This window comes from Theropithecus gelada, chromosome 6 (assembly GCF_003255815.1).
Source record: "Theropithecus gelada isolate Dixy chromosome 6, Tgel_1.0, whole genome shotgun sequence".
NCBI classification, from domain to species: Eukaryota; Metazoa; Chordata; class Mammalia; order Primates; family Cercopithecidae; genus Theropithecus; species Theropithecus gelada.
Window position 1 is genome coordinate 155,246,456 of NC_037673.1, and position 13,715 is coordinate 155,260,170.

The window sequence follows — 13,715 nt, forward strand, 5'->3', positions numbered from 1 at the left end:
AGACCTTTGGAAGATCAGCTCTCTGATCCTCCAGACAACCTTTCCTGAGCTGGATGTAGCTTGGCCATCCTTAGTTGCAATCCATGCTGGCTGCTGCTGAGACATTTCTGATTCCATCTTATCCCTCCAGCCCTGGCAATTGACTTGTCTGCTTCTGCACCACCTGTGGGCAGGAGTGCTATTCTGTCACCAGGTTTCTCCCTTGGATATGGATCTCCCGGCTGTCTGTATACATGATCTTCCCTCATTCCCTGCTGACCTTGGGGCACTCTGAGGCTCTGCCCCAGGAAGCAGAGAACAGAGCCCTCATCTGAGACCCTTGGTGTTCCTGCCTCACCACCTCTTCTCCACCTCTCTCCTCCTTGAGTCCAGAAGATCTGACTTCCATAGGAAGCCCAACTCTTCCTAAGCCTCCTTGTTGTAGTCCTGATTCCTTTCCCAAACATTTTGTTATTGCCCGCAATCCTCTTTTTCCCCTCAAGGGCACACAAGCCTGAAAGGAACTCCTTTTTTCTCAACTTTGCATCCTCTTGCAGCCATTTTTAAAATATGTGGCACAGAGCACTGTGGGAAACGTTTTGCAGAAGAGAAAATCTGGAAGAAAAAGCATGCACAGATACCATTGAACCAACTCTCCATGCTTTTTTGGATTAGCTGCAAAATCCCAGCTTACTTAACCTGTCTTTTGCCCAGAGACTGTTGAAATAACTTTTCTATAGCAGCCAATGAGAACAGTGTACATAGTTAATGCTGGCAATTAGTATTTTTTTACTAAGTAATTCCTTTTAACAGTTTTTTAGATCATGTACACAGGCAGTTGTAGTCTGTGAATTAGCACTGTGATTAAAAACACGAGCTTTGGAATCAGACCCAGTTCTGCTCTCACCTAACAGCTTAGTGGCCTTAGACAAATTAAAGAACTTCTCTAAGCTTCCGGGCCCCTCATGTGCGAACTGCTTTAGTGCTGTTAGAAAGTGTAGATGAACGAATGTGTGCAAAACACCTAGCACCTAGTAAATATTGTGTTTCCTTTACTTGTCTCTTTGACGTTAGCATTCAGCTTGTATTTCCATGAACTGCCACTAGCACATGTTTCTTCTTATGAGAAGAAGTCTGTAACATTACTGCTCAGAAAATGAAGTGGAATGGTCTGAAGTGATAGTTTATAGCCAAAATTAAAAGGTGGCAGAGAGAGAAATTCTTCTGGTCATCTCACTGGAGGAGCAGAACAATTGAGAGGAGAAACAGTAGATACATTTTAAGTTAATTTTTCTTTTTCTTTCTTTTCTTTCTTTATTTCTTTTTTTTTTTTTTTGAGATGGAGTCTCGCTGTGTCGCCAGGCTGGAGTGCAGTGGCATCATCTCAGCTCACTGCAACCTCCACCTCCCAGGTTCAAGAGATTCTCTTGCCTCAGCCTCCTGAGTAGCTGGGACTTACAGGCACACACCACCACACCCAGCTAATTTTTGTATTTTTAGTAGAGAAGGGGTTTTACCATGTTGGCCAGGATGGTCTCGATCTCTTGACCTCGTGATCTGCCTGCCTTGGCCTCCCAGAGTGATGGGATTACAGCCACTGCATCCTACCTTTTAAGTTAATTTTTCTATAACTTATATCCAATATATTTTTAAAATTTAAGACAGTTCCCAGTATAGCATATTAATAGGTGTAAGAAGATAAATAAGATAAAGTTTGGAATTATGAGAATTGACACTGAAGAGGAGATGCTGTTTGCTCAAATTTTGTGGTTAAACTTCAGACTTTCTCCTGAGCTCCCTAGAGGCCAAAGTAAAAAGGAAAACATAATGTGTAGTTTGTATTATTGAAAGGGAGAGGCACATCAAAGAAGGTCAGAATGATATCAGGGAAATGAGAACTTCTTCCTCTTCTTCTTGACCTTGTTATTATGTTGTCAATCTGTGGACTGGAGAGACTAAGAGAAATCAGATAGGAAGTGGCATAGAAGACAGACTAGAGAATTAAGTTTCTCTCTCTAAATGAACAAAGACTCACTCAGAAAAACTCTCCCTAGATCACTTAAAAGGAACAGAAAAGAAAAGGAAGTTGCCGGCTTGACAGAGCCTCAGAATATCCCCTGAAAGCTCTGGAGGCCCTATCTGGCATCACGACCTCCATAGCAGCCCTTGCCACTGCCTTTGCATTAGAGGTGCAGCCTCTGGGAAAACCCTGCCAATCACCTTGTAGTACCAGCCAGTCCTGGGAAATTAAATTATAGCTCTTGATCCACCTGGGCAAGTGGTAAGTCTCAATTCCTCTGTGTAATGTAATAATCACAGTCCCTGCTCTTCTCTACTCCCAGAGTAGGTATTCACACATAGGATCCAGAAACTTAGAGAAGTCTAATTTGCATAAGGCCACTGAGCTGTCAGGTGAGAACAGAATTGTGTCTGATTCCAAAACTCATGTTTTTTGTTGTTGTTGTTTGTTTGTTTTTTGAGACAAGATCTCACTCTGTCACCCAGGCTGGAGTGCAGTGGTGCAATCTTGGCTCACTGCAACCTCCATCTCCCAGGTTCAAGTGATTCTCCGGCCTCAGCCTCCCATGTAGCTGAGATTACAGGCATTCACCACCACACTTGTCTAATTTTTTTTCCTTTTGTATTTTTACTAGAGATGGGGTCTCACAATATTGGCCAGGCTGGTCTTGAACTCCTGGCCTCAAGTGATCCACCCATCTCGGCCTCTCAGAGTGCTGGGATTACAGGCGTGAGCTACCGTGCCCAGTCCAAAGCTCATGTTTTCAATCACAGTGCTAATTTACAGAGTATAACTGGTCATGTAAATGATCTAACAGACTGTTAAAAGGCACTGTTTAGTATGAAAGCACTAATCTTCAGCGTCACTATTCCCCCAAATACTTCCTAAATATCTGTGTCATACCAGGCACTGTATTATGCACTGAGGATATAACTGTGAACAGTATAAACATTGTTTCTACCTTTATCATTACCTGAGTTCTAGCGGGAAGTACAAGTAAACAAGTAAATGGAAAAATAAAATTATCAGAGCTAGAGATAAGTACTAGAAGAAAGAAACACAGGTCTTAGGGTAGAGAATATCAGGATCAGGAAAGGATTCGTGTTTGGGAGATTCAGGAATTGTTCATTTGAGAAACTGACATGTGAGCCAAGACCTGAAGGAGAAGTTACCAGACATACAAAGAAAAAGAATAGACCCCTCCGGACAGAGGAAAGAGCATGTGCAAAGGTCCTGAAGTGGGAAAGATCAGGGCATACAGAGGGGACATGAGTAGGTGGGAGAGTGGTATAAGACGTGCTTGGAAAGATAAGCAGGGCTCTTATCATTGAAGGCTTTGTGGCTATGAGGAATGGCAGGTGCTTCATTCTAAGCGTGATGGGAAGCTATTGAAGGAGATGGAGCATTACATAATCTTATTTGTGATTTAGGAAGACCACACTTACTGATAATGGAGAACAGAACAAGAGATGCAAAGAGGCAGTTAGCAAATGCGTCACCATTTGTGTTTGCTGAGATGGAGGTATTTCCTAGCTTCCAAATTCCTGCAGGACATCTCATTTCATCAGATGGGGAGAATACTAAAAAGAAGGAGTCTAGGTTTGACTGTTTGCTGGTTGTTTTCTCCTAATCCCTCCAGGAAATTCCATACATATATTACTGGGTGAACCATGAAGTTGACCTCACAAATGAGGAATTACATGAGCTTTCTTAAGATGACATATGCTAATATTTCTTTGCTGTTATTGTAGGAGTACCCCTCAATGAGAAGAGGACATTTGCCTTTTTATTCCACTTCTCAACTTTAAAAATTGCCTTTGCCGATCTTTATTTGCACTGACCCAGTAACTAGAGAAGTACAGAGAGAGAGAAACAGTCAACTCTTGTGCTGGGAATGGGGGTGCTGAGACTTGTGCAAGCTCTGCTCTTGCTGCGTGATGTTAGGCAAGATGCTTCCCCTCCCTGACTCTGCCTTTTCATCGTGTACGTGAGGGCATTCGAAAATAATCTCTAAGCTTATACCTTTATCTCCTAAGAGTCTATAACTCTTTAGTGTTGGGTTAGAGCAATGCAGAAGAGGTCAATCATTAGCTGCTGATTTTTCCGAGTGGCAGCCTGGTAGGAAATAGTATTGTGATCCTTTTACTACATTTTGTGGTTCCTTTACCTGTAAATGCATTTTTCAGTTTAACATGTTGAAAACTCCATTTGGAAGCAGGCAGTTTTCATCTGCTTCCTCTCCACCCCCAGATGGACTGAGCTAAGGTGTCAGAGGGTGATGGCACAGGCCACAGTCACTGCTTGGGTTGCTGCATGGCCTGGCATTCTGAGGCTAAGCATGTCGTTGTGCTGGCTCTCCCCAACACCACATTAGAGTACAGATATCTCTTCAATATACCAATTTCCTTTCTTTTGAGTATATGCCCAGTAGGGGGATTGCTGGGATCATATGGGAACTCAATTGTTAGATTTTGAAGAACCTCTAAACTGTTCTCCATAGTGATTGAACTAATTTACATTCCCACCATTCTGTGTGGGTTGCTGGTTTCTCCGTTCTGCTGGATACCTCCTGGATAATGTGATCAATGGCATGGGTTCTCTTGCTGTTCCCACTGCCCACAAATCAAGCTCTTAATAGCCCAATAAAATCATGAGATTCAGGCTAAAAAAGTGATTGCATTGCTCAGATGCTAATGAGACACATATATCTGAAACAACTGATTAAAGACTGTGGAAAGGAGGTCTCGGCACAACATGTGGGGTGGCTAATTTACAAAGGCGAGGAGCATTCCAGATAACAGAATGTCAGCCACCTTTACTTCCAAGGAGACGTATTTAAAATAGGCTGATTTTTCTTACATATTTTCCCATGAATGATTGGGACACCAGTGCGGTGAGTAAAAGCAAGATGGCTGAGTAATTCTCCCATCAGGGTCCTTCTGTCTGCCAGGCTATAGCCAACAAATGTTCCAACTTGGCAGGTCAAATGTCTCCAATACATTTCTAGAATGTGTTGTGCAGTCGATAATAAATAAATGCTAAGATGTGTGATTACATAATAATAGCCACATTCATTCACCTGTCTATCAAAGGAGCCATATTTGAGTTTGAGTTCCCTTCCCCTGGGCCCGTGGAGTGAAGATGGAGCATTAGCTTGTCGTCTTCAACATTCCTAGCAACCCTGGGCTAAGTGCACTGGGGTGGAATGCAGTCCCTTTTGCTTAGTAATCCATTAGCTAATGGGTGTGAGCCCGTCAATTTTCTATTTATTCCTTAAACCATTAAGGTTTACCTGCTGTGTGTGAGACTACACTTGACAAAAAAGAGTGATAGTTGAAATAAAATAAATATCAAGCCTTACGAGGTCTGATGAGTATTGCTTCCACCATAGCGGGTTTCATGGAAAGGTAAAGGTGAACCAACTCTTACAAGTTGACACATGGCATTCTGGGCAAGAGGAGGCAAACAGAACTCTGCTATGTTTCAGTCCAGAGGCATTCGCCAGTGGAGGGGTGTTGTTTGAGGACTGCCATCCAAGTGCCCTCAGTATTTGTCAACGATGCCTGCCTGAGTCTCTTGGAAGCTAGTATCTTTCCTCTCTAGATAAAACTCAAACTCCTGACTGGCCTACACAAGGCTCTGCATAGTCTGGGCCTTGCGGCATGTCTGGCTTTATCTTTCACCTCTCTTTCCCTTGCTCTACCCACACTGATCTTTTTCAGGTCCTTTGTGTGTGATATTCAATCTCCCATTAGTGTTTTTCTTGCCTAACTCATCCTCCAGATCTCAGCTTGAACTCCATTTTCTCCGGGGAAGACATCCTTGATCACCCAAGCAGGGTCAGTCTCTAACTCAATACTCTCTTGGTTTCCTGTCCTCCAAACTAGCCCTCAAAACACCTTAATATACTGTAGTTACATAAATGTCTGATCAATGTTTGGCTGTCTCACTAGGTGGAAAGTTCCTTGAGGGCAAAATCCACCTCTGGCTTTGCTCGCTATGGTTTTCCCAGCACTTACCATAATACCTGTTGAGTGAAGAAAGGAATCAATCTTGAGAGAGCTCCATGTTGAGGACAAATGTGGAGGGACAATGAGGGCTCCTGAGAACTAAACCTTGGCATTTATTGGGTTTTATTCCTTATAGGTGAGGTTTACTGTGTCGTATTTCCATGATTATTTACAATAAATTTTATTTTGCTTGATATAGACAGCATTATCTACAGTGAAAACATTTAAGATAGGTATACTGGAAATAATACTGTAGTACTGCTCATCATAACTCAGGCAGAAAGTGTTTTCTGTCTCCTGGATTACTTGGTTACTTAGAGTTACTAAGTTACTCTGAGTTACTCAGAAATGGCTCCACTTGCTGATCTTATTCAGATATAATTAATTGGAGCACATATAGGTTTCCCAATGAGTTGTAACTATCCCAGGTCAAGATGCCCTTTACACAAATTATATCAGTGTTTTGAGGCACTATTGAAGGTAAAAATCAAACATTTTCATAATATCCCCAGTACAACCTGTGATTACAAAAATTATAGAATCCTTGAGAGGGAAATCAAAGGGCATCTATTCAGTATTACTAGGTGCAAGAAACAGTTCCAGGATGCTCAGATATGGCAATAAATAAGAATGCTTGCAGATAAGCAAATATGCACATAAAATAATTCCAGAGAGGGAAAAGGGCTATGAAGAAAATAGAAAATGGTGACGTTAAAGAAGGCGACATGAAAGGGACTGTTTTAATTGGGTGTTCAGAGTCAATTATGTTCAGATGGTCCAAATTCTGTCCTAGAGGAAGAATCAGTATGTCAGCTATTACCACAATAATGCTGCCATACCAAAGCCATACTAAGCAAGTCACATGGCTTCCATTCACAGTATATCCATTTTCATTCCATTGGTCCAAGTAAGTCACGTGGCTAGCCTGACATCAGTGGAGTGGGGAACTACATGCTTCACCCTAATTCTGCTTCTTTGAAGTGGATCCTTACACAGTTGTTTTCCACAGGTCTTGGCTCTGCCCTCTGGGGACCCTTTCTTTATTTTACCCTTAAGTGAAATAAAATTTTAATTTAGGTACCTCAGGCTCCTACGTGATCTTTCTAGGATCCCTGTGTCCATTTGGAAGAATCGACTAGGCTCTACTTCAGTCCTTTCAGAGATCTTACCAAAGGGCGTGATGGCCATACTTTTTATTTGGAATATGCTCCTAGGCTGTATCTGAAGGGCCATGTCCTTGTTTTGGTCATTGCCCACAGACTGTATTTTATTTAAGGATATTTCACTGGATGAAAAGTCTGGAGAGGAGAAACATTATCATTTGCAGGTGTAGTATGTCCCAGATTTTCTGAGTTCTCTATGTACTTTCTAAACTATATTCGTAAACTGGACAGCTCTCTTCTGAGCTCATCTATTTTATGTAGTACCTTATCAAGTGTGGCTACCTACAGCCAGTTCAGGCTTTTAATATTCTATGTCTAAGTTCAATAGGTACATGTCTTCCTTTCCAGATGAGCACAGGTACTACTTTTACTAAATGTTTCACCATTGAGTGACACAACTCACAATTTTTCTAAACTACTATTGTTTCCTCAACACTCACCACTGAGTTTGAAAACATCTTTTCAGGTTTTTCTTAACAACCATGCCTACTTCTAGGTTTCTATTTCAGTCTCAGTCAGCTATTGCCACAATCATGGCATGCAATATGTCACCTCATAGCTCAAGAATTAACAGTAAGTGTTAATTCTCCAGCTTGCGGATTTGCAGGGCAGTAGGTCTGAGGAACGGCTGATATTGCAGGCATGGCTGGGTGATTGCTCCCAGTTGAGGGGCAGCAGAGCTTAGCTCCAGGATGTCACTGTGCTCATATCTGTTTTATGTGTGGACATTTCAGATCTCAGGTTGGAGTTTCAACAGCTTCCATGGGAAAGCCCTTCTCGTGGCCGATCTCTGGAGTGTAAGAACCAGGACAGACTTCACAGTCGCATCTAAGACTTTTGTCAGTATCTTACCACCTATTCCCACAGGCTATAGCAAGTCCATGGCCAATCCCAGCATCAGTAAGATGAGATGTCCAATATCTTGCCAGTTTCTCTCACAGGACTCTTCCCAATGTGTAATTACATGCGAAGTTACTAATTTGCTTTTGGTTTTATACTGGATGATTGTGTACATCCAATGGCTCTCACACTAGCTCCTAGGTCAACAACTGGCAGATAGTAGCCACTTAACTATCTGGGTAAGTGATAAGTTATTTCATGAGATTTCTCATTCTGAATGCAAATGTTGACTCCTAGCAGTCCAACTTGTAAATGAATTCATCATACCTAAATTACACCTAATCTCATTTCACTGAAACCTGTTACATTTATATTTTTTAATTCCGAAGGGGCTTAGTAGGATCTTGCTACTAAGTGATGTTGGCGCATAGGAAATATTTCTTTTTTTTTCTCCTTCCCTGTGCCCCTACATTACCCACCTCTCATCTTTATCCTCTTCCCCAACAGCAGTGCTAAGCCTTTGCCCTGCAAATTTATTGCCTAGAATCTGCTTCCTTCAGCACATGACAATATTCAGACTGATTCTTTATTTTATTTTTATTTTCCTTTTGTCTGGAGTTCCCGGGTACCTTCCCTAGTACTATGCAATATAGAAATATAATAAAAATAAATGATTTGAAGGAGAACTGTTGTTTTGCCTGTGCTTATGACAAGCGTCAGCCACAAACCATCTTTTGGATCCATGTGGAAAGTATTGGGCAAGTCTCCTCCCCGTGTTAAAGGAGGAGTCTGATCTGATCTTCAGGGTGGCACTGTGAATGTTAGGGATACTATACAGTTAACTTTCAAGAAGCATCAAGAATTTGCAAGAGTTTTTTTTTTTAATCAAGAAGTCCATCATAATGTTGAGTACAATATCAAAAAATATGAGACAACCTAATGTCTATTGTTTTGAGATCAGCTGAATGTGTTAGGATACACACACACATGACTTGGAGTTGTGGAATGGAATAACAATTTCTGATATTGACAGAGTGGTTAATATGTCCTGGGCACTGAATCACTCCATATGTGACTTATTTAACATCATCTTCTTAGATACCTTTCCACATAAATACTCTTGTTGTCACTTAAAAAAACGAGATGAGTAACTGAGGGCTATAGAATTTGAGTGATTTAAGTCATTTCCATAGATGCAAATTATTGCATCAATGCATTCCATAGATATACTAACTACTGTATTTATAGGCATTAAATAAATTACCTTTAAGTTCCAGTGGGGATCCTCTGTTCTTACGCAGGGTTGGTGAGCAATTCTATTTCAGCAGATGATTTCTCCCATATCACATGGCTACTGTGAGAAGTTAACAAACACGTTTCCATAGTTAATAGTATATCCGCTCATCTAAAAGTAGCTGAGTGTGGTGGCTCATGCCTGTAATCCCAGCACTATGGGAAGCTGAGGTGGGAAGATCACTTGAGCCCGGGGGTTTGAGACTAGCCTGGCAATATCGTGAGACTTCATCTCCACAAAAAAAATTGCTTTTTTAATTGCCTGGATATGGTGGTACATGCCGGCAATCCCAGCTACTTAGGGAGCTGAGGTGGGAGGATTGATTGAGCCTGACAGGTTGAGGCTGAAGTGAGACATGATTGTATCATTGCCATTTCAGCCTGGGAGACAGAGTAAGACCCTGTCTCAAAAAATAAAATAAATAATAATACATAAAAGTAAGCCCTCAATAAGGGATGATAATTGCCATTAGTATTGATTTCCTGCTTAGTTTTACTCTTCTTCTGGGCTCACCTTAAGTTTGATAAAGTGAATTGGCATTGTACTGGACACAAAGATGTTCTATAATATTCTGTGTTTGTGGAGAATAGGAGGCTCACTGTTGCCCTTTTCAGTTGGGCACTTTGAGCTGTAGTGGTTTGTAGGGCATGTGGTTGTAGGGTAGGAATGTTTTCCTTTGGATTCTAAAGAAGCATGTCGGGAGCCCCAACCTTTCCTCTGATTATGGCTATCTAAAGGGTTGAAGAGAAGCTGACTATGTCCCTAAAATTCCATACAATAGATTTATGGGTCAGGTAGGCATTGGGGGAAATGGAAGGAGAGGGGCATTGGAAGAACTAGGATGCTGGTTCTGCTTTGAGAGCTACCAGTGAGCACAATACTCTTCAGCACTGATGCAGAGACAAAAGTGAAGGAAGTGATGATTGAAAGCAGAAAAAGAGAAAATGAGAGAAGGAAGGAGATGAACTGAGAAGGAGAAGAATTCCCCAGGGGAAAATAGATGGTGCCAGCCCTCTAGCCTTCTTTATGTTCTTCCCCTGTGGGATGACCTGTCATCTCTATCTGGAATACTTGCTCCTCTTCACTCCCAACTCTTCCTTGCTGACTTGACTCACTTTCTCCAGGTCTTCTCTCAAACATAACCAAATCAATGTATTTGCTGTATGTGCTCATGGTTCCCTGTGCTTGCCCCTCAAAGTAGAACAGATCTGGGATTATTCGTATTACTTATTTTTAGAGACAGGATCTTATTCTGTTGCCCAGGCTGGAGTGCAGTGGCATGATCATAGCTCACTGCATAGCTCACTCAAACTCCTGGACTCAGGTGATCCTCCCGCCTCTGCCTCCTGAGTATCAACAAGGGAATGGACTCTCCCTCCCACAGCCTGCCAAAAGGAATCACAGTTAACCAGTACTGTATCTACCGTTTTTTTCCCTGCTCTGCTAAAGAGGAAAGATGTTCTTGCTGGAAAAGAGACTTGCTAATGTTGGAGCATAGAGAATGATCCCCCAGAGTATGGTGCTTTGGCATGCCGAACAGGATTTTTAAAATTGTGAAGGCCTTAGAAGCTGCCTCAGAAGCCAAAACTTTCTAACTTTATCTATTTGTTCCCCTCCCACCCCACATCCCCTACAAGCACAGGGGGGGATTTTCTCTAGAATTTTCTTATCTGACTAAGGAAACTTCTTTCCAAAAGAAATGCAGTTGTCTTAAGACCCACCTGCCTAGGAATCTCATCAAATAACCAGGAAAGATTAACCACCAGAGAAGAGAAGAGGCTAAAAGTCATCACCATGCCCAGGCAGATCTTTATCTCCTCTTCTGAGGGCAGCTCAGAGAGATTATCTGGGAGACCTTATCTGCACAGTAAGGCAACCTTTGTTCACAATGCAGTTTTGCCCCTCACCTTCCAGTAAATTGCAGTTTTATAAGACAATCAGTTACAAGATAATGTCTGCCTCCCCAGTCTATTCATTTTCCCTAAAAATTATTTACTGTCCTCGTAAGATTACCCATAGTCCTTCATTTCCCTATCCCCTATGAAGAGGGTATTTAAGCTACAGCCATCTGGCCCTTCTTTGAGTCTCATATTTGCAGAGCTCCAGGGTCCCTGTGCAAGTAACTAAGTTTGTATGCCTTTTCTCCTATTTGTCTGTCTGTGGTCAGTCATTTCAATGAACCTTCAGAGAAGGTGGAAGAGAAGTTTTCTCTCTGCCCTTACAGTAAAAAATAAAACAATAAGAGAGATGGAAGAAGAGGGAGAAGGCAGAAAGAGAAATCATAGAAACTTAGAATAGAGCAGGGGTTTTTTGGTCAGATGGATTGGAGAAAGTAGTATCTGGCTAAGATGAGAAGTGAGGGAAAAGATAACAGAGGAAAGATCACTTTACTAGGTATTATTGTGGGCTTTATATTTAGATTCCTTTAAGAGCTTTTGATGGGTCTAAATAAGGAATTTGGTTCCCTTTTAATTAATTTTGGCTGTTGAGCTAGGCTCGACTTTATGCAGAGATAGAGTCACATGCTCACTCAGATATGTTAGGGTTACAGAGCATTTTATCATAGTATGTAATTATATGTTTGTGTGATTGAGTCATGTCTCTATCCTCCTTAGGTGTAACAATGAAGGAAATAGGTCTATTTAAGACATAAATCATATTCCCAGCCCTTAGCACAGAACTTGACACAAAGATGTTCAGTAAGGAGATACAGTGTAAATAAATGCTTCGGAGAAGGCCATTGGTAATGCCTGTTTCTCATTCATTTCTCCTTGCTTTCCTGGCAGAATCCCATCCATATCAATGTTATTGAATGAATCGCCCTCAATGGGTTTCCTTCCTTTGTGTTGACATTTCATCAGGGTCTTTGTGGAGTACTAAATTTTCCTTATAAGATAATTCCCAGTGCAGGATATTTCCTACAGAAGGCCAACCACCAGGCCTGTGGTTAATGCCAGGGCCCAGAACGTTTGTTCTTAATATAGAATGTGAAAATTCTACAATCAGTGGGAAAAATGTATGCTAAGTAGATAAAAATCAGTCCCACTGCAGCATAACTCTCCAGAGAGAAGAGATAAAACTGCTTGATGCTTAAGTTAAAAAAAAAAAAAAAGTAACAAAGTGTTTCCAGCTCCGGAAACTGAATTTCATTCCTAATGTAAATACACAAGCCTCTGGAGAAGAGGATTATATTTGGAAGAGGGAAGGGAAGCAAAGGCAATTTGAGAAAGGGACTTCTTTCATGAGCGCCAGAGCAAGGAAACAGCTCAAACAGAGACATCAACCATTTCTTTACCAGCAGTCACAAAACTGAGCTTTATCTTGACTTTTTCATCTCCCTCAAACCCGACATTGAATCAGTCACCAAATCCTGATGGTTCTATTGCCTAAATATTTTTTTAATCCTATTTTCCTCCTTTTTCTTCTCCTACTCCAAGTTGTTCATTCCTTGCTTGGACAACTGCAATGGCCTCCTAATGTCCTCTATTTTCCCTCTGTCTCCTTCCGACTTGTTCTTTTTGTAGCAACCAAGATGATACTTCTAAAATATAAATTGAGATCCCTTGTTTACAACATGGAAGACTCTCCACTCTTCATCATTACAATAAACATATATTGTAATATGAATAATGAGAAAGTATAAATGAAGAAGAGAAGATAGCAGACGTAGACAACTCTTTTGAGATTTGCTATTAACAGGAGCAGGAGGACTGTGGCTAGCTTACAAGCCAAGTGAGGTCAAATCTTTTTTTCCTCAATGGGATCACATTTGTAAGCTGGTCTGAATGTAACATTGAGGAAAGAGAATGTAATGGTTCTGGAGAGAGAGGAGATAATCTCGGGAGCAAAATTCTTGATGACATGAGTGATTTTGGAGCGTGCTAGGGCAGGTGTGGCTCTGAGCATGGTGTATTGGAAAGGGTCCACTTCACTGAAAGTGTACTTAAAAATGGATTCATTCATAAGGGTCTTTCTGCAAGGCAAACAGAGTTGTTGTTGTTGTTGTTTTTAAAAACTGACCTATACTTGCACATTGAATACAGCTACTGCAGAAGACGGGATTTTTTCCCACAAGCACATGATTCCAATTTTCCATATTCCTATTTGGATTTATGGTAATAATTTTTTTTCTCATAGAGTCAGCTGCCAGGGCATTGACCAGCACCTGCCATGACCTACTTTCCCTTATATGTTTGGAGAACTCTTATCCTATAGAACACCACTGGAGCATCCTCTTCTTTGCAGTCTTCCTTGATCTTCAGGGAGAGGACACATCATTATGACTCTCAAATCAGGCTGTGTGAACATCACCGTTTGTAACGTATCTTTTGGTCAGAAGTCTGAAACTGACACCCTAGGGGATTCTGGACTTTGTTTGGCCAAGCCAGTGTTTTTAAAACACTGTTTTT